Source organism: Macaca fascicularis, chromosome 12 (assembly GCF_037993035.2).
Source record: "Macaca fascicularis isolate 582-1 chromosome 12, T2T-MFA8v1.1".
NCBI classification, from domain to species: domain Eukaryota; kingdom Metazoa; phylum Chordata; class Mammalia; order Primates; family Cercopithecidae; genus Macaca; species Macaca fascicularis.
This window is the reverse complement of record NC_088386.1, coordinates 127,562,137-127,580,189: the sequence shown is the minus strand read 5'-3', so window position 1 is coordinate 127,580,189 and position 18,053 is coordinate 127,562,137.

The window sequence follows — 18,053 nt, the reverse complement described above, 5'->3', positions numbered from 1 at the left end:
GCCCTCCCTCTCCAGCCGTAGCCGCCTCGCGGGCCGGGATAGACGCCCAGGACGCAGGCGCCGGCGGGCGGGTGGACCAGGCGCCTCCATTTTCCCTCGCACGCTGTAATGGCGGAGCTGGGCGCTCTTCCTCTGGCCGGGGAGGGGGAAACTCATCCCGGGAAGTCCGACGCGCTCGCTCCCCAAACTCTTTCCTTGGTGCGCGTGCTTAAAGCGGGCGGATGAAGCGTTCTGGAAAGTGCCTACACCTTTTGAGATGTGATTCTGAGTTTTTCATGGAAAAAGAAAAGACATACCCTTCCGCAAATTCATCCCCATAGTTTGCAACTTTTTTTTTTTTTTTTTTTGAGACGGAGTCTCGCTCTGTCGCCCAGGCTGGAGTGCAGTGGCCGGATCTCAGCTCACTGCAAGCTCCGCCTCCCGGGTTCACGCCATTCTCCTGCCTCAGCCTCCCGAGTACCTGGGACTATAGGCGCCCGCCACCTCGCCCGGCTAGTTTTTTTTGTATTTTTTAGTAGAGACGGCGTTTCACTGTGTTAGCCAGGATGGTCTCGATCTCCTGACCTCGTGATCCGCCCGTCTCGGCCTCCCAAAGTGCTGGGATTACAGGCGTGAGCCACCGCGCCCGGCCAGTTTGCAACTTTATACTTCAAATTGGGGTTACGGGATTTGGAGGAGGCAAAAATAAGTTTAAAAATTTCCATTAAAGAGACGTTCCTGTAAAACAATGATCAAGAAAATGTTTAAAAGCAAACCTTAGCCATAAAACTAATACAAGTTATTGGCACAAGTTTATTTTTGAGACGGAGTTTCGCTGTTGTGGCCCAGGCTGGGGTGCAGTGGCATGATCTCGGCTCACTACAACATCCACCTCCCGCGTTCAAGCAATTCTGCGTCAGTCTCCTTAGGAGCTGGGACTACAGGCGCCCGCCACCACGCCCAGCAAATTTTTGTGTTTTTAGTCGAGAATGGGTTTCACCACGTTGACCAGGATGGTCTCGATCGATTGACCTCGTGATCTGCCCGCCTCAGCCTCCAAAAGTGCTGGAATTACAGGTGTGAGCCACCACACCCGGCCGGTAGAAATTTTTGAAAGAATGATGGCATTCACTTTCCGTTTGCGATATGCCAGGCCCTGTTTTAAGTGCACTAACTTTCATAACCAGGTGCAGGTGGGGGAACTGACACACAGAGATAAGTACAGAAGTACTTAAAGGACACGAAAGGACAAATAGTCCTTTCCACCTTCCAGTACAGCCACTGTCTGATTTAGTGGCATGGCTCCCGCCAGGGCTCTTCGTTACGTTAAGAAGTTTGGTTCATGGTTTACATACATACTGGAGCAGTTTTTGCTTCTCCGGGAGAGCTGTGGTTGGGCAAATAGAAAACACTCAGCAGGCTCAGAGGAACCCGTCAACTGCCAGTTTCTCACGGTCTCTGGGAGAGCTAGGTCCTGGCCAGTTGAGGGACCACGTTCAAAGGTTAGAATGTTAGTTATCTGGTGACCCGGGATCCAGAATGCACGTAACTCATGTGATCAGGTCATAGGGTTGGAAAGAAAAGTATCCGTATTCCTCCCTCCCTGTTTTTTTTTTTTTTTTTTTTTTCCCTACAGGGTCTCAGTCAGCACATTGGCAGGTCACAATTGCCTGACTTTTAAGTTTCTGCAACTCATTTGAGGATTATGAGGAACAGCATTTTTGCAAGTCAGAATGGGGTCAAGGTAGAAAGCAGAGGGCAGGGATCATTCGTCATTGATACCTGAAGCAGCTGAGACTTTAAGGTTACTAGTCTTGCCCAAATTCATAAACTAATAGTGGAGCAGAGATCCTTTATCCAAGTTGAGGTGTCTGACTTGCAACCTCAGTTTCCAAGTCCTCAGGGTCTATATGATCTTTTAATTGTGTCCATCCTTATTTCTTTTTTTAAAACTTTAACAAGGTGGCCAGGCACAGTGGCTCATGACTGTTATCCCAACACTTTGGGAGACTGAGACCGGTGGATCACTTGAGGTCAAGAGTTCGAGACCACTCCGGCCAACGTGGTGAAACCCCATCTCTACTAAAAAAAATTAGTCGGGTGTGGTGGTGCGCTGCCTGTATTCCTAGCTATTCTAGAGGCTGAGGCAGGAGAATGGCTTGAACGTGGAAGGCAGAGGTTGCAGTGAGCTGACATCGCGCCATTGCACTCCAGTCTGGGCGACAGAACGAGACTCCATCTCAAAAAAACAAACAAAAAAACTTTAACAAGGTAGAGTGGTGTGGTGGCTCTATGCCTGAAATCCCAGTACTTTGGGAGGTCGAGGCAGGCGGACCACTTGAGGCCAGGAGTTCCAGACCAGCCTGGCAAACATGACAAAACCCCATCTCTACTAAAAATACAAAAATTTGCCTGGGGTGGTGGTGTGTGCCTGTAATCCCAGTTAATCAGGAGGCTGAGACAGGAGAATCGCTTGAATCTGGAGATTGCACCAATGCACTCCATCCTGGGCAGCAGGGTGAAACCTTGTCTCAAAAACAAACAAAGAAACAAAAAAACTTTAACAAGGTGGGGACTCCAACACTCAGCAATACTGATAAGTGGTAGGTGCTTGTCTTGCTTGGTGAGAGACTGTCAATCTTAACAGGTCCCTGACTCCTATTAATAAGACTTCGTGAGGCCGGGCACAGTGGCTCACACCTGTAATCCCGGCACTTTGGGAGGCCGAGGTGGGTGGATCGCCTGAGCTCAGAAGTTCGAGACCAGCCTGGCCAACATAGTGAAACCCCGTCTCTACTAAAAATACAAAAAATTAGCTCGGCGTGGTGGCAGGCGCTTGTAATCCCAGCTATTCGGGAGGCTGAGGCAGGAGAATCACTTGAACCCAGGAGGCAGAGGTTGCAGTGAGCCAAGATCGCACCACTGCACTCCAGGCTGGCAACACAGCGAGACTCCGTCTTAAAAAAAAAAAAAAGAAAAAGAAAAATGTGCCAGGCGCAGTGGCTCGAGCCTGTAATCCCAGCCCTTTGGGAGGCCGAGACGGGCGGATCACAAGGTCAGGAGATCGAGACCATCCTGGCTAACACGGTGAAACCCCGTCTCTACTAAAAAATACGAAAAAAACTAGCCAGGCGCGGTGGCAGGCGCCTGTAGTCCCAGCTACTCAGGAGGCTGAGGCAGGAGAATGGCGTGAACCCAGGAGGCGGAGCTTGCAGTGAGCTGAGATCCGGCCACTGCAATCCAGCCTGGACGACAGAGCGAGACTCCATCTCAAAAAAAAAAAGAAAAAGAAAAATGTATAATTCAGTCGTTTTCACTGTATTCATAAAGCTAAAAAACCATCATCACTAATTCCAGAACATTTTCATTACCCCTAAGCAAAACCCGTATTCATTAGTAGTCACTCTTCATCTGCCCACCTCCCTCCCAGCTCTTGGCAGCCACTAATCTCCTTTTGTCTCTATGGAGTTTTCTAGTCTGGACATTTCATATAAATGGAATCATTCAATATGTGGTCTTTGTGTCTGACTTCTTTCACTTAGTATAATGTTTTAAAGTTCATCCATGTTGTAGCATATATCATTCCTTTTTATGGCTGAATAATATTCCACTGTATGGATATGCTTCAGAAGACTCTTGAGAGGAAGGTATTTCTATGTGTGATGTGAATGAGTGATTGGCCTTGGTGTGAGAAGTAGTGTGCTCTGTATGGTGTTTGAGTTGGACTGCCTAAGCTCTCCCCCTTGCTGGCTGTGTGACCTGAGCAAATCACTTTCTTCTCTTTTTTTTTTTTTTGAGACAGAGTCTCACTCTGTCGCCCAGGTTGGGGTGCAGTGGTGCAATCTCAGCTCACTGCAAGCTCCGCCTTCCAGGTTCACGCCATTCCCCTGCCTCAGCCTCCCAAGTAGCTGGGACTACAGGCGCTTGCCACCACGCCCGGCTAATTTTTATATTTTTAGTAGAGATGGGGTTTCACCTTGTTAGCCAGGATGGTCTGGATCTCCTGACCTCAGGTGATCTGCCTGCCTCAGCCTCCCAAAGTGCTGAGATTACAGGCGTGAGCCACCGTGCCCAGCCTTTATTCCCATTTTTCAACTCTTGACAGATGGCTTAATTTTTTTATTTTTTGTAGATACCGGTTTTCACCATGTTACCCAAGCTGGTCTTGAACTCCTGAGCTCAAGTGATCTGCCCACCCTGTCCTCCCAAAATGCTGGGATTACAGGTATGAGCCACTGTGCCTGGCACATTTTAAAAATGTATATATAAATTTTCAACATACAAAAAAGTAGAAGAGTTTGATTCCCCATGTACCTTCAACATTTATTCCCTTTTTTTTTTTTTTTTTTTTTGAGACAGAGTCTCACTCCGTCCCCCAGGTTGTAGTGCAATGGTGTGATCCCGGCTCACTGCAACCTCTGCCTCCCAGGTTCAAGCAATTCTCCTGCCTCAGCCTTCTGAGTAGCTGGGATTATAGGTGCCTGCCACCATGCCAGGCTAATTTTTGGATTTTTAGTAGAGACAGGATTTCACAATGTTGGCCAGGCTGGTCTCAAACTCCTGACCTCAGGTGATCTGCCTGCCTCAGCCTCCCAAAGTGCTGAGATTACAGGCGTGAGCCACCGTGCCCAGCCTTTATTCCCATTTTTCAACTCTTGACAGATGGCTTTTGTCCCACAGCCATATAGGGGAGGCACACCCAATAGGTAGAAATCATCTTGCAAGGACCTGGGGAAACTGGTTTTATGGGCAGGTTGAGAAATGTGGGCTTGACGAGGCAGCAGAGGCACTCATTGCGGGCTCTTTGCCCGCTTCCTTCCACTGATATCACATACTCTGGGGACTTTGCACCTGTAGCATGATGATGTCCCCAGACCCTGCCCATCTTCCCTGTAGTGACAGCAGTATCCATCAGGAGCAAGCCAAGGGGTGGGCCAGCCCATACTACAGCACCAGATGCTGTCTGGTAGCCACATTTTATTATTTATTTATTTATTTATTTTATATACAAGGTTTCGCTCTGTCCCCCAGGCTGGAGCACAGTGGTCCAATCATAGGACTACTGGGCTCAAGCGATCTTCCCGCCTCAGACTCCTGAGTAGCTAGGACTACAGGTGTGTGCTATCACGCCTGGCTAGTTTAGTTTTGTTTTTTTGGTAGAGGCAGGGTCTCAATATGTTGCCCAGGCTAGTCTCAAACTTCTGGGCTCAAGTAGTCTTCCTGCCTTGGCTTCCCAAAGTGCTGAGAGCTACCACGCCTGGCTAACCTTTTTTATTTTTAATACTTTTTAAAAGAGCAATGATAGTACATGCTAAACAGATTTTTTTTTTTTTTTTTGAGACGGAGTCTCGCTCTGTCACCCAGGCTGGAGTGCAGTGGCCGGATCTCAGCTCACCGCAAGCTCCGCCTCCCGGGTTTACGCCATTCTCCTGCCTCAGCCTCCCGAGTAGCTGGGACTACAGGCGCCTGCCACCTCGCCCGGCTAAGTTTTTTGTATTTTTAGTAGAGACGGGGTTTCACTGTGTTAGCCAGGATGGTCTCGATCTCCTGACCTCGTGATCCGCCTGTCTCGGCCTCCCAAAGTGCTGGGATTACAGGCTTGAGCCACCGCGCCCGGCACTAAACAGATTTTTGTTTGTTTGTTTGTTTGAGACAGAGTCTGGCTCTGTTACCCAGGCTGGAGTGCAGTGGCGCGATCTCGGCTCACTGCAACCTCTGCCTCCCAGGTTCAAGCGATTCTCCTGCCTCAGCCTTCCTAGTAGCGGGCATTACAGGTGTGCGCCATACGCGGCTAATTTTTGCTCTTTTTTTTTTTTTTTTTTTTGAGTTGGAATCTTGCTCTGTCCCTAGGCTGGAGTGCAGTGGTGCAATCTCAGCTCACTGCAACTTCCGCCTCCCGGGTTCAAGTGATTCTTCTGCCTTAGTCTCCCGAGTAGCTGGGACTACAGACACATGCCACCACACTCAGCTGATTTTTGTATTATTAGTAGAGAGGGGGTTTCACCATATTGGTCAGGCTGGTCTCGAACTCCTGACCTCGTGATCCGCCCAGCTTGGCCTCCCAAAGTGCTGGGATTACAGGTGTGAGCCATCGCGTCTGGCCAATTTTTGTATTTTTACTAGAGATGAGGTTTCACCATGTTGGCCAGGCTGGCCTCAAACTCCTGGCCTCAAGTGATCTGCCCACCTCAACCTCTCAAAGTCCTGGGATTATGGGTGTGAGCCACCGCACCTGGCCCATTTTATTTTTTTCTTTGAGAAATGTTGGCACCTATATAGGAGTAAAATGAAAGCTAAGCTGTCAATTCTGTATATGTAACTCATTCATTCTCACAGCCACTCCATAAGGTATTATTATTATCCTTGTTTTAGAGAGGAGGAAACTGAGGTACAGAGAGGTTAAAAAGTTTGCCTGCCGGGCATGGTGGCTCACGCCTGTAATCCCAGCACTTTGGGAGACCGAGGCGGGCTGATCACTAGGTCAGGAGTTCGAGACCAGCCTGGCCAACATAGTGAAACCACCGTCTCTACTAAAGATACAAAAAATTAGCCGGGGTGGTGGTGGGCGCCTGTAATCCCAGCTACTCCGGAGGCTGGGGCAGGAGAATTGCTTGAACCCAGAAGGCGGAGGTTGCAGTGAGCCGAGTTTGCCAATGTACTCCAGCCTGGGCGACAGGGGGAGACTCCGTCTCAAAAAAAAAAAAAAGAAGCTTGCCCAAGGTCACCCAGCTAGTGATCAGCTAAACTGGGGTTTGAACCTTAGTTCCTAAATCCATGCTCAGAACACGACACAAGGGTCATGGAGATTTGTAAATGTTGCACTGTACCCTACCTCTGTCTCCTTTCCAGGGTGGGTTTTTTTTTTTTTTTTTTTTTTTGAGACGGAGTCTTGCTCTGTCACCCAGGCTGGAGTGCAGTGGCTGGATCTCAGCTCACTGCAAGCTCCGCCTCCCGGGTTTTACGCCATTCTCCTGCCTCAGCCTCCTGAGTAGCTGGGACTACAGGCGCCCGCCACCTCGCCCGGCTATTTTTTTGTATTTTTTAGTAGAGACGGGGTTTCACCGTGTTAGCCGGGATCGTCTCTCGATCTCCTGACCTCGTGATCCGCCCGTCTCGGCCTCCCAAAGTGCTGGGATTACAGGCTTGAGCCACCGCGCCCGGCCCAGGGTGGGTTTTTTGACCTCTGGGCTCCCACATCCTCCGGGTGGGGCGGTTCCCCATGCCACCTGCCTGCTCCACCCTCCCCACTCCTGTCTTGCTGTGCTGGAAATGCAACTCCACCCCTTTCTATGTAGTGAATTTAGTTAACATTTCCTAAACTCACTTCCTTGGGTTCTTGGGAGGATTAAGTGATGCACACAAGTGCAGCCAGGGATACTGTTATCATGCATATGGTTTTCATTTCCGGGGGAAGTGTGTGGGGGAGGTGCATGCTAGCTAATTGACACAGAGACATCAAGTGATTAGGGGAGATACGTTAAATTCCAACTCAGTCTTGAATAAGAAAAGACATAATCTTCTTGGACCTTGCAAATCTCAGGGACTCCTAGACCTTTATGAAAGCTGAGAGCTCTCGTTCTGGATCATTCCAATGGGCAGCAGCATCCTGCCACCCATGTGCAGAGACGGAGTGGGCAGCAGCATCCTGCCAGCTATGTGCAGAGCCACCCAGGCAGGGGATTGCTGTTGGCCAGCCCACAAGTGCTAGCCTTGGAGCTACAGAGCCCCGTGCCATCATTGTGGCCTCCAAATGATGCCCACTTGTCCAAGAGCAGCCTCCTGAGGGCAGGAACTGTCCAGCTGCCTCTGTCCCCCACTGCTCCTGCCCCAGGGCTCTGTCTGAAGCCCTGCCTGGCTTCATGAATATTCGCCCTTTCAGATGGATGTAAATGCATGTGGGGACAGGCCCCTGACCTGTGAGACCTCAAAACCCAGAAGCCCAGGATCCTAGGGCCAGCTTTCTGGTTAAGTCTGAATTGGACATTTTAGACTTTAGGTGAGTTTAGGTAGGGTGGCCATAGAATTTATTGTTTGTACTAATGCTTCTCGTTGTTTGCTGATTTTTTTTTTTTTTTTTTTTGAGACAGAGTCTTGCTCTGTTGCCCAGGCTGGAGTGCAGTGGCATGATCTCGGCTCACTGCAACCTCTGCCTCCAGGGTTCAAGGATTCTCCTGTCTCAGCCTCCCAAGTAGCTGGGACTACAGGCTCCCACCACTACCCCCGCGTAATTTTTGTATTTTTGGTAGAGACGGGGTTTGACCATACTGCCAGGCTGGTCTCGAACTCCTGACCTTGTGATCCGCCCACCTCGGCCTTCCAAAGTGCTGGGATTACAGGTGTGAGCCACAGCGCCTGGCCTATTTTTTATACTTTCATGTATTTTTAAAAATTTTTGGTAGGGTGCAGTGGCTCACACCTGTAATCCCAGCATTTTGGGAGGCTGAGGCAGGTGGATCACTTGAGTCCAGGAGCTTGAGACCAGTCTGGCCAACATGGCGAAACCCCATCTCCTAAAAATACAAAAGGTAGCTAGGCATGGTGGCGCACACCTGTAATCCTACCTACTCGGGAGGCTGAGGCAGGAGAATTGCTTGAACCCGGGAGGGGGAGGTTGCAGTGAGCCAAGATTGCACCACTGCACTTCAGCCTAGGCAACACAGCACTGTCTCAAAAAGAGAAAGAAAAAATTGTAACACAAAGTGGAAAAACAAACCAAATAAACAAATGGGAAAAAACGTGCCCTGACCCCAGACATAAGATGGAATTGTCTAGGCGACGCAGAGCACCTGGGCTATTTTTAGGTTTAGACTCAAGGCTCCTGCGAAGGTGGAACAGGGCAGAGGGGATGCACTTCACCCCATTTCCTTGTTGCTGGCCCACTGTCAAGGTGACGTGACCCACGCTCTGGAGGGTGGAAGAGGGGCCCTGGGGTACCTTCTGGTTTCCAGAGATTCACGGGCTCCTCTAAAGCGAAAGGAGCTGGGGTGCCTGGGAGAGAGCTGGGGACGTGAGAAGAGGGGAGCCCTGACCGGTCCTCCCAGCCAGACCAGTCGTGCACTGCTGTTGTCACTGGAGGGCCTGGAGGCGGCAGGCGGAGCATCTATCCATGCATACTCCAGGCCAGCTTCCAGCCAGGGCAGAGTGTCCCTGGTGACAGCTCCACCATGCCCAGGCCGTCCTCCTATCCCTGGCCCCAACTCTGCCTTCCAGGTCTCCCACACTAACTTTTTTTTTTTTTTTTTTTTGAGACGGAGTTTCACTCTTATTGCCCAGGCTAGAGTACAGTGGTGCGGTTTCAGCTCACTGCAACCTCCTCCACCTCCTGTGTTCAAGTGATTCTCCTGCCTCAGCCTCCCAAGTAGCTGGAATTATGGGCGCCCGCCACCACGCCAGCTAATTTTTGTATTTTTAGTACAGATGGGGGTTTCACCATGTTGGCCAAGCTGGTCTCAAACTCCTGACCTCAGGTGATCCACCTGCCTTGGCCTGCCAAAGTGCTGAGATTACAGGCGTGAGCCACTGTGCCCGGCTCCCACACTAACTTTGAATGACAGCAGAATCCAACTCTGGCTCAGGGAGGTGTCCAGAAATTCAGCTTTTCCTCCCGGGTTGAGGCCCCTTCAGACCTGCGCTCCTTAGATTCTTAGTCTACAGTTAAGGATTCGGTGAATTTCGGACGGGAAAAAGTGACACCAGGGATTTTTACTAATCTCTCGTTGACTTCTAGCATTTCCCTTCATGTGTATGTAAGCAGCACACCACAGTAGTAGAGGCAGTTCCTGGGACTTTGTCACCTATAGAAAGCACAGGTATTAACCTGGGCGCGGTGGCTCACGCCTGTAATCCCAGCACTTTTGGAGGCCGAGGCAGGCAGATCACGAGGTCAGGAGTTCAAGACCATCCTGGCCAACATAGTGAAACCCCGTCTCTACTAAAAAAATACAAAAATTACCTGGGCGTGGTGGCACATGCCTGTAATCCCAGCTACTTGGGAGGCTGAGGCAGGAGAATCGCGTGAACCAGGGAATTGGAGGTTGCAGTGAGCTGCAATCACACCACAGCACTCCAGTCTGGTGACAGAGCAAGACTCCATCTCAAAAAAAAAAAAAGGAGGGGGGGCCGGGCCCGATGGCTCATGCCTGTAATCCTAGCACTTTGGGAGGCCGAGGCGGGCAGATCACGAGGTCAGGAGATCAAGACCATCCTGGCGAACACGGGGAAACCCCGTCTCTACTGAAAATACAAAAAAATTAGCCAGGCGTGGTGGCGGGCACCTGTAGTCCCAGCTTCTAGGGAGGCTGAGGCAGGAGAACGGCATGAACCCAGGAGGCGGCGGAGCTTGCGGTGAGTGGAGATCGCACCACTGCACTCCAGCCTGGGCAACAGAGCGAGCCTCCGTTTCAAAAAAAAAAAAAAAGGGCAGGTGTGGTGGCTCACACCTGTAATCCCAGCACTTTGGGAGGCTGAGGTGGACGGATCGTCTGAGGTCGGGAGTTCAAGACCAGCCTGACCAACATGGAAAACCCCGTCTCTACTAAAAATACAAAATTAGCTGGGCACGGTGGTTCATGCCAGCTACTTGGGAGGCTGAAGCAGGATAATCGCTTGAACCCGGAAGGCGGAGGTTGCAGTGAGCCGAGATTGTGCCATTGCACTCCAGCCTGGGCAACAAGAGGGAAACTCTGTCTCAAAAAAAAAAAAAAAAAGAAAAGAAAGCAAGCAAGCACAGGTATTTTCTTTTTCTTCTTTTCTTTTCTTTTTTTTTTTTCGAGATGGAGTCTCCCTCTGTCGCCCAGTCTGGAGTGCAGTGGTGCAATCTTGGCTCACTGCAAGCTCAGCCTCCGGGATTCACGCCATTCTCCTGCCTTAGCCTCCCGAGTAGCTGGGACTACAGGTGCCTGCCACCACACCCAGCTAATTTTTTTTCTTGTTTATTATTTATTTATTTATTTTTTGAGATAGAGTCTTGCTCTGCTGCCCAGGCTGGAGTGCAATGGCATGATCTCAGCTTACTACAACCTCCACCTCCTGGGTTCAAGTGATTTTCCTGCCTCACCCTCCCAAGTAGCTGGGATTACAGGTGCACGCCACCAGGCCTGGCTACTTTTTATATTTTTAGTAGAGACAGGGTTTTACCATGTTGGTCAGACTGGTCTCGAACTCCTGACCTGGTGATCCGCCCACCTCGGCCTCCCAAAGTGCTAGGATTACAAGCATGAGCCACCATGCCCGGCCCAATTTTTTGTATTTTTAGTAGAGAAAGGGTTTTACTGCGTTAGCCAGGATGGTCTCTATTTCCCGACTTCGTCATCTGCCCGACTCATCCTCCGAAAGTGCTGGGATTACAAGCGTGAGCCACTGTGCCTGGCCTTTTTTTTTTTTCTTTTTTGACATGGAGTCTTGCTCTGTCGCCAGGCTGGAGATCAGTGGCGTGATCTCAGCTCACTACAACCTCTGCCTCCTGGGTTCAAGCGATTCTCCTGCCTCAGCCTCCTAAATAGCTGGGATTAAAGGCACGTGGCCACCACACCCAGCTAATTTTGTGTTTTTAGTAGAGATGGGGTTTCACCATGTTGGCCAGGATGGTCTCGATCTCCCGACCTCATGATCTGCCCATCTCGAACTCCCAAAGTGCTGGGATTACAGGTGTGAGCCACCATGCCTGGCCGAGGTATTTTCTTACCACGCCACAGTTGTGGAACATATTTTGAATATCATTCATGTTCATCATAACTTTGAAATCACGGTAATGCCTGGCACAGTGGTTCACGACTGTAATCCCAGCACTTTGGGAAGCTGAGGTGGAAGGATTTGCATCCAGGAGTTTGAGACCAGCCTGGGCAACATAGTGAGAACTCATCTCTAGAAACAAAACAAAACAAAACAAAACAAAACAAAACAAAACAAAACAAAACAAAACTAGCTGGGCATGATAGCATGAGTCTGTAGTCCCAGCTACTTGGGAGGCTGAGGTGGGAGAATTGCTTGAACTTGGGAGGTCGAGACTGCAGTGAGCTATGATGGCGCCATTGCACCTAGCCTGGGTAATAGAGTGAGACTGTGTCTCAAAAAAAAAAAAAAAAAAAAAAAAATCGTAGTTATCAGGCTCACTACTGGATCTAGTTATTGAATACATTTATAAATAATCACCCTTGGCTGGGCATGGTGGCTCATGCCTGTAATCCCAGCACTTTGGGAGGCTGAGGAAGGTGGGTCATTTGAGGTCAGGAGTTCAAGACCAGCCTGACCAACATGGTGAAACCCTGTCTCTACTAAATACAAAAAAAAATTACCAGGCGTGGTGGCATGTCTGTGTAATCCCAGCTACTTGGGAGGCTGGGGCAGCAGAATCACTTGAACCCGAGAAATGGAGGTTGTGGCGAGCAGAGATCGTGCCATCACACTTCAGCCTGGGCAATAAGATCAAAACTCTGAAAAAAAAAAAAAAAAAAAAGAATTACCCTCACACCTGTCATCCCAGCACTTGGGGAAGCCGCAGCGGGAGTATCACTTCAAGCCAGGAGTTCGAGACCAACCTGGCCAAAATGGTGAAACCCCATCTCTACTAAAAATACAAAAACTAGCTGGGTCTGGTGGCTGGCACCTGTAATTCCAGCTACTTGGGAGATTAAGGCAGGAGGATTGCTTGACCCAGGAGGTGGAGGTTGCAGTGAGCCGAGATTATGCCACCACATTCCAGCCTGGGCAGCAGAGCAAGACTCTGTTTCAAAAAATAAAATAAATGCCAGGCGCAGTGGCTTACACCTGTAATCCCAGCACTTTGGGAGGCCAAGGCGGGAGGTTTAGCTGAGGTCGGGAATTTGAGACCAGCCTGATCAACACGCAGAAACCCCATCTCTACTAAAAATACAAAATTAGGCTGGGCATGGTGGCTCATGCCCGTAATCCCAGCACTCTGAGAGGGCAAGGCCAGCAGATCACGAGGTGAGGAGATGGAGACCATCCTGGCTAACACAGTGAAACTTCATTTCTACTAAAAATACAAAAAATTAGCCGGGTGTGGTGGCACGCGCCTGTAGTCCCAGGTACTCAGGAGGCTGAGGCAGGAGAAACGCTTGAACCCAGAAGGGAGAAGTTGCAGTGAGCCAATATTGCGCCGCTGCACTCCAGCCTGGGCGACAGAGTGAGACTCGGTCAAAAAAAAAAAAAACGAAAAAAGAAAAAAACAACAAATTAGCCAGGCGTTGTGACGCATGCTTGTAATCCCAGCTACTTGGGAGAATGAGACAGGAGAATCACTTGAGTCCGGGAGGCGGAGGTTGCGATGAGCCAAGATCATGCCATTGCACTCCAGCCTGGGCAACAAGAGTGAAACTCCGTCTCAAAATAAATAAATAAAAATAAAAATGCATAAACCACTCTGAGAAAAGTCCCTGGGCCCCTCAGACTCCAGGGGGCCTGTGGCACAGAAGAGGAAGCAGCCCTGCCCAGCGCCAACTACCCTCACAATCACCCCGCCTGCCCTCCCTCCTGGCATCCCTGTCTCCACTCCTGTGCCTCAGGTGTCCTGGCACCCCTCCTCAGTGGGCCACCTTGAGTGGCCACACGCTGCCATCTGCTGGGGTTGGCCCACACGGCACCCTGGTGGTGCTGGTTCCTGCTGGTCCTTCTGTTCCCTGGAGCACCTCTTCCCCAGGCAGTGGGTGTGCCTGACTGGGAGGAAGACGCTGGGAGCAGGTCAGCATCAGAGCACAAAACAGGGGTGTAAGAGCTGGAGGCAGGGAAATCTGTAATTTCAATATCAGGTGGAAAGAATCTTTAAGGACAGCTGCTCTTTGAATAGATACATGAGCACAAGGGACAACATTTCAAAAGCTGAAAAAAATATTGTGAGAAATTTCTCTCCCACCCTGTCCCTTGGCCTCAAAATCTATTTTTTTGTTTGTTTGTTTTTTTGAGATGGAGTCTCCCTCTGTGGCCCAGGCTGGAGTGCAGTGGCAAGATCTCAGCTCGCTGCAACTTCTCCCTCCCAGGTTCAATTGATTCTCCTGCCTCAGCCTCCTGAGTAACTAGGATTACAGGCACCCACCACCACGCCAGGCTAATTTTTTATATCTTTAGTAGAGACGGGGTTCCACCATGTTGACCAGGCTGGTCTCAAACTCCTGACCTCGTGATCTGCCCGCCTTGACGTCACAAAGTGCTGGGATTACAGGCGTGAGCTACTGCGCCCAGCTGGCCTGCATTTGCTTTTTTATTTAACAACCTATGCTTTGGAAATTGCTCCTTATCTACATAGAAGTAGCGTCCTCGTTTTTTTTCCCTTTATTTTTCTCAGATCATTTCCAAGCAGTCCATTGAAAAATAATGTCTTGGCCGGGCGCGGTGGCTCAAGCCTGTAATCCCAGCACTTTGGGAGGCCGAGACGGGCGGATCACGAGGTCAGGAGATCGAGACCATCCTGGCTAACACGGTGAAACCCCGTCTCTACTAAAAAGTACAAAAAACTAGCCGGGCGAGGTGGCGGGCGCTTGTAGTCCCAGCTACTTGGGAGGCTGAAGCAGGAGAATGGAGTGAACCCGGGAGGCAGAGCTTGTAGTGAGCCGAGATTGTGCCACTGCACTCCAGCCTGGGTGACAGAGCGAGACTCCGTCTCAAAAAACAAAAAAAAGAAAAAAAAAAGAAAAATAATATCTTTCCATAGAAACAGGAATACCCAGACATTGTTAGAAATTTCAGGATACTGGCCGGGCGCGGTGGCTCATGCCTGTAATCCCAGCACTTTGGGAGGCCAAGGCGGGTGTGGTGGCAGGGGCCTGTAGTCCCAGCTACTCGGGAGGCTGAGGCAGGAGAATGGCGTGAACCCGGGAGGCGGAGCTTGCAGTGAGCAGAGATCGCGTCGTTGCACTTCAGCCTGGACGACAAAGCGAGACTGTGTCTCAAAAAAAAAAAAAACAAAACCCCAGAAATTTCAGGATACTTCTAGGATTCTCTTACCTCGAAAATTCTAGGGGTACTGAGTTGAGTAATTCTGTATTTCTCTGCAGTGGATTTGCGCTTCAAAGGGACTTCATAGGACTATGGTGCTTTAACCCCCCAAAATGACTAGATGGTGGAATTTTGGGCAGCGGGATCTGAGGTAGCTTGGTCTCTGGGTAGAGGATTTTATCTGTGGTGTCCCTAAGTACAAGTGTTAGAGCACCATTATTTCTATCCATTCCTGGTTAGTGTGAGCTGGTCCTCCAGAAACGGATTCCCTCTGGCACACAGAGCTGAGGGCGGCATTGCAGACCATGGTGAATTCTTAGGTTCAGCGTTCTGGAGCCTGCAAATGAAGCTGACAAAAGACAAACGGCTGGGCGCGGTGGCTCACGCCTGTAATCCTAGCACTTTGGGAGGCCAAGGTGGGCGGATTGCCTGAGCTCAGGAGTTCAAAACCAGCCTGGGCAACACGGTGAAACCCCATCTCTACTAAAAATACAAAAAAAATTAGCTGGGCATGGTGGTGTGTGCCTGTAGTCCCAGCTACTTGAGAGGCTGAGACAGGAGAATTGTTTGAACTCGGGAGGTGGAGGTTGCAGTGAGCTGAGATCACGCCACTGCACTCTAGCCTGGGCAGAGCAAGACTCCATCTCCAAAAAAAAAAAAAAAAGAAAAAAAGACAAATAAACAAGAGACATGTTTGCAGGCAGGAGTTTGCAGAAAAATGTGACTCACGGAGGTGGTTAGAATTTGGGGCTTACATATTATCTTCATAGGAGAAGTGAGGGGAAGAAAAGCTACTTATGGGAAAACAAATTATTTTTAGGAAAACTAAATGGGCTCTTAGCAAGAGGATCGCTTGAGCCCAGGAGTTTGAGGTTACAGTGAGCTTTGATCAGCTATGATTGTGCCATTGCGCTCCAGCCTGGGCAACCAAGCAAGACCCCGTCTCAAAACAAACAAACAAACAAAAGAGGCCTTTAGGGGAATAGGTGGAGATACTTTTGTGATGATGTCTGTTTAGGTGATTTCTTAACACTGTGCTGACTTCTCAGTCTTCCCTGTTGCGAAACTTCTGGAAAGGATATTGAGGACAGTTGAATTCTTTTGGGAGGCCCTGCTTTTAGATAAGAGGTATTCAGTGGAGATAAAAGAACAGCTCTGGGAGGGCTGAGGTGGGAGGATCACTTGAGCCCAGGAGGTGGAGCTTGAAGTGAGCCGTGATCATGCCACTGCACTCCAGCCTGGGCAACAGAGTGAGACCCTGTCTCAAAACAAAACAAAAACAAAACAACAACTCTATCCAGTGATACAGATACGCCTCCCTTTATGATGGGGTTATGTCCTGATAAACCCATGGTAAGTTGAAAATATTGCTGAGCATGGTGGCTTGTGTCTGTAGTCCCAGCTACTCAGGAGGTTGAGGCAGGATCACATGAGCCCAAGAGTTCAGGGCGTTAATGCTGTATGCCGAACAGGTGTTCACAATAAGTTTGGTATCAATATGGTGACTTCCCAGGAGCAGGGAACTACCAGGTTGCCTAAGTGATCATCCTACTGTGACCATCACACTGTGATGATCACTAGTAGGATGGAGCCTGTGCATAGCCACTGCACTGCAGCCTGGACAATATAGCGAGACCCTGTCTCTAAAAAAATCATAAAAAAAGAAAATATCCTAAAGCCAGGCGCAGTAGCTCACACCTATAATCCTAGTACTTTGGGAGGCTGAGGCAGGCACATCACTTGAGGTCAGGAGTTCAAGACCAGCCTGGCCAACATGGTGAAACCCTGTCTCTACTAAAAATACAAAAAATGAGCCTCGCGTGGTGGCAGGTGCCTGTAATCCCAGGTACTTGGGAGGCTGAGGCAGGAGAATTGCTTGAACCTGGGAGGCGGAGGTTGCGGTGAGCTGAGATCACGCCATTACATTCCAGCCCGGGTGACAAAATGAAAAAAAAAGAAAGAAAGAAAGGGAGGGAGGGAGGAAAGGAAGAAAGGAAAGGAAGGAAGGAAGGAAAGAGGAAGGAAGGAAGGAAAGAGGAAGGAAGGAAGGAAAGAGGAAGGAAGGAAGGAAAGAGGAAGGAAGAAGGAAGGAAGGAAGGAAGGAAGGAAGGAAGGAAAGAAAGAAATCAGAACCCTTGGGCAGCACAGTCCACTGCAGAGTGCGGTGCTCACCCTCTGATCCTGTGGCTCACCCCACGCTGTGGCTTCTGAGGCTGCATCACTGACAGTATCACCAGTCTGGGAAAAGATCAAAATTCAAAGTTGAAGCGTGGACTCTACTGAATGTAGCGCACTTTCACACCATTGTAAAGTCAAAAAATCACAAGTGGAGGACATGTGTGCATTCTGGATCCCTTCAGCACGAATGCACCTCTTCCCAGGCACTGACCAGGACGGTTGGGGGTGGGGGCAGCAGGGGCTTCCTGAGACCGGCTAGGGAGCTCAGCAAGGGCTGAGTGAGAGAGGTGGTTTTCCTCGCAGAGCATGTGCCAGGCTGGGTGGAAAGGGCACGTTCTCATGGCCAAGTGAGTGAAGTGGCCAAGGGCACACACGCCAGCACAGACTTCCCGGGTTCTCTGTGTGTCCTTGAACAGGATCCTCAACTTCTCCCGGCTTCCTTTTCCTACTTGGGTAAAAACCTCATAGGTTATCATGAAGATAAAATTAGAAAACCCATCTGAAATGTTTAACACCACCTGGTACATAGTAAGTGTTTAGTTAATACAGGCAACTTCTCTAGGAACCGGGGACATAGCAGCGAGCAAAGCTAACTCCCTGCTCTCCTGGATCTTGCATTCTTGGGGAGGAAGCTGTAAGACTCACGGATGCATGCTACTGTCAGATGATGGTGCCACTGGGGAGAACATGAAGCAGGGTGAGGGGCAGTGAGAGGCGGGGACTGATTTGGAGGGTCAGGGCAGGGGCATTTGGGCAGGGAACAGAATGAAGTGGAAATTGTAGGAATTACGGTTACATGATTTCTTTTCTTTCCTTTTCTTTTTTCTGAGACAAGGCCTCACTCTGTCACTCACGCTGCAGTGCAGTGGCACGATCTCCATTCACTGCAACTTCTGCCTTCCAGGCTCAAGCGATCCTCCTACCTCAGCCTCCGGAGTTGTTGGGAC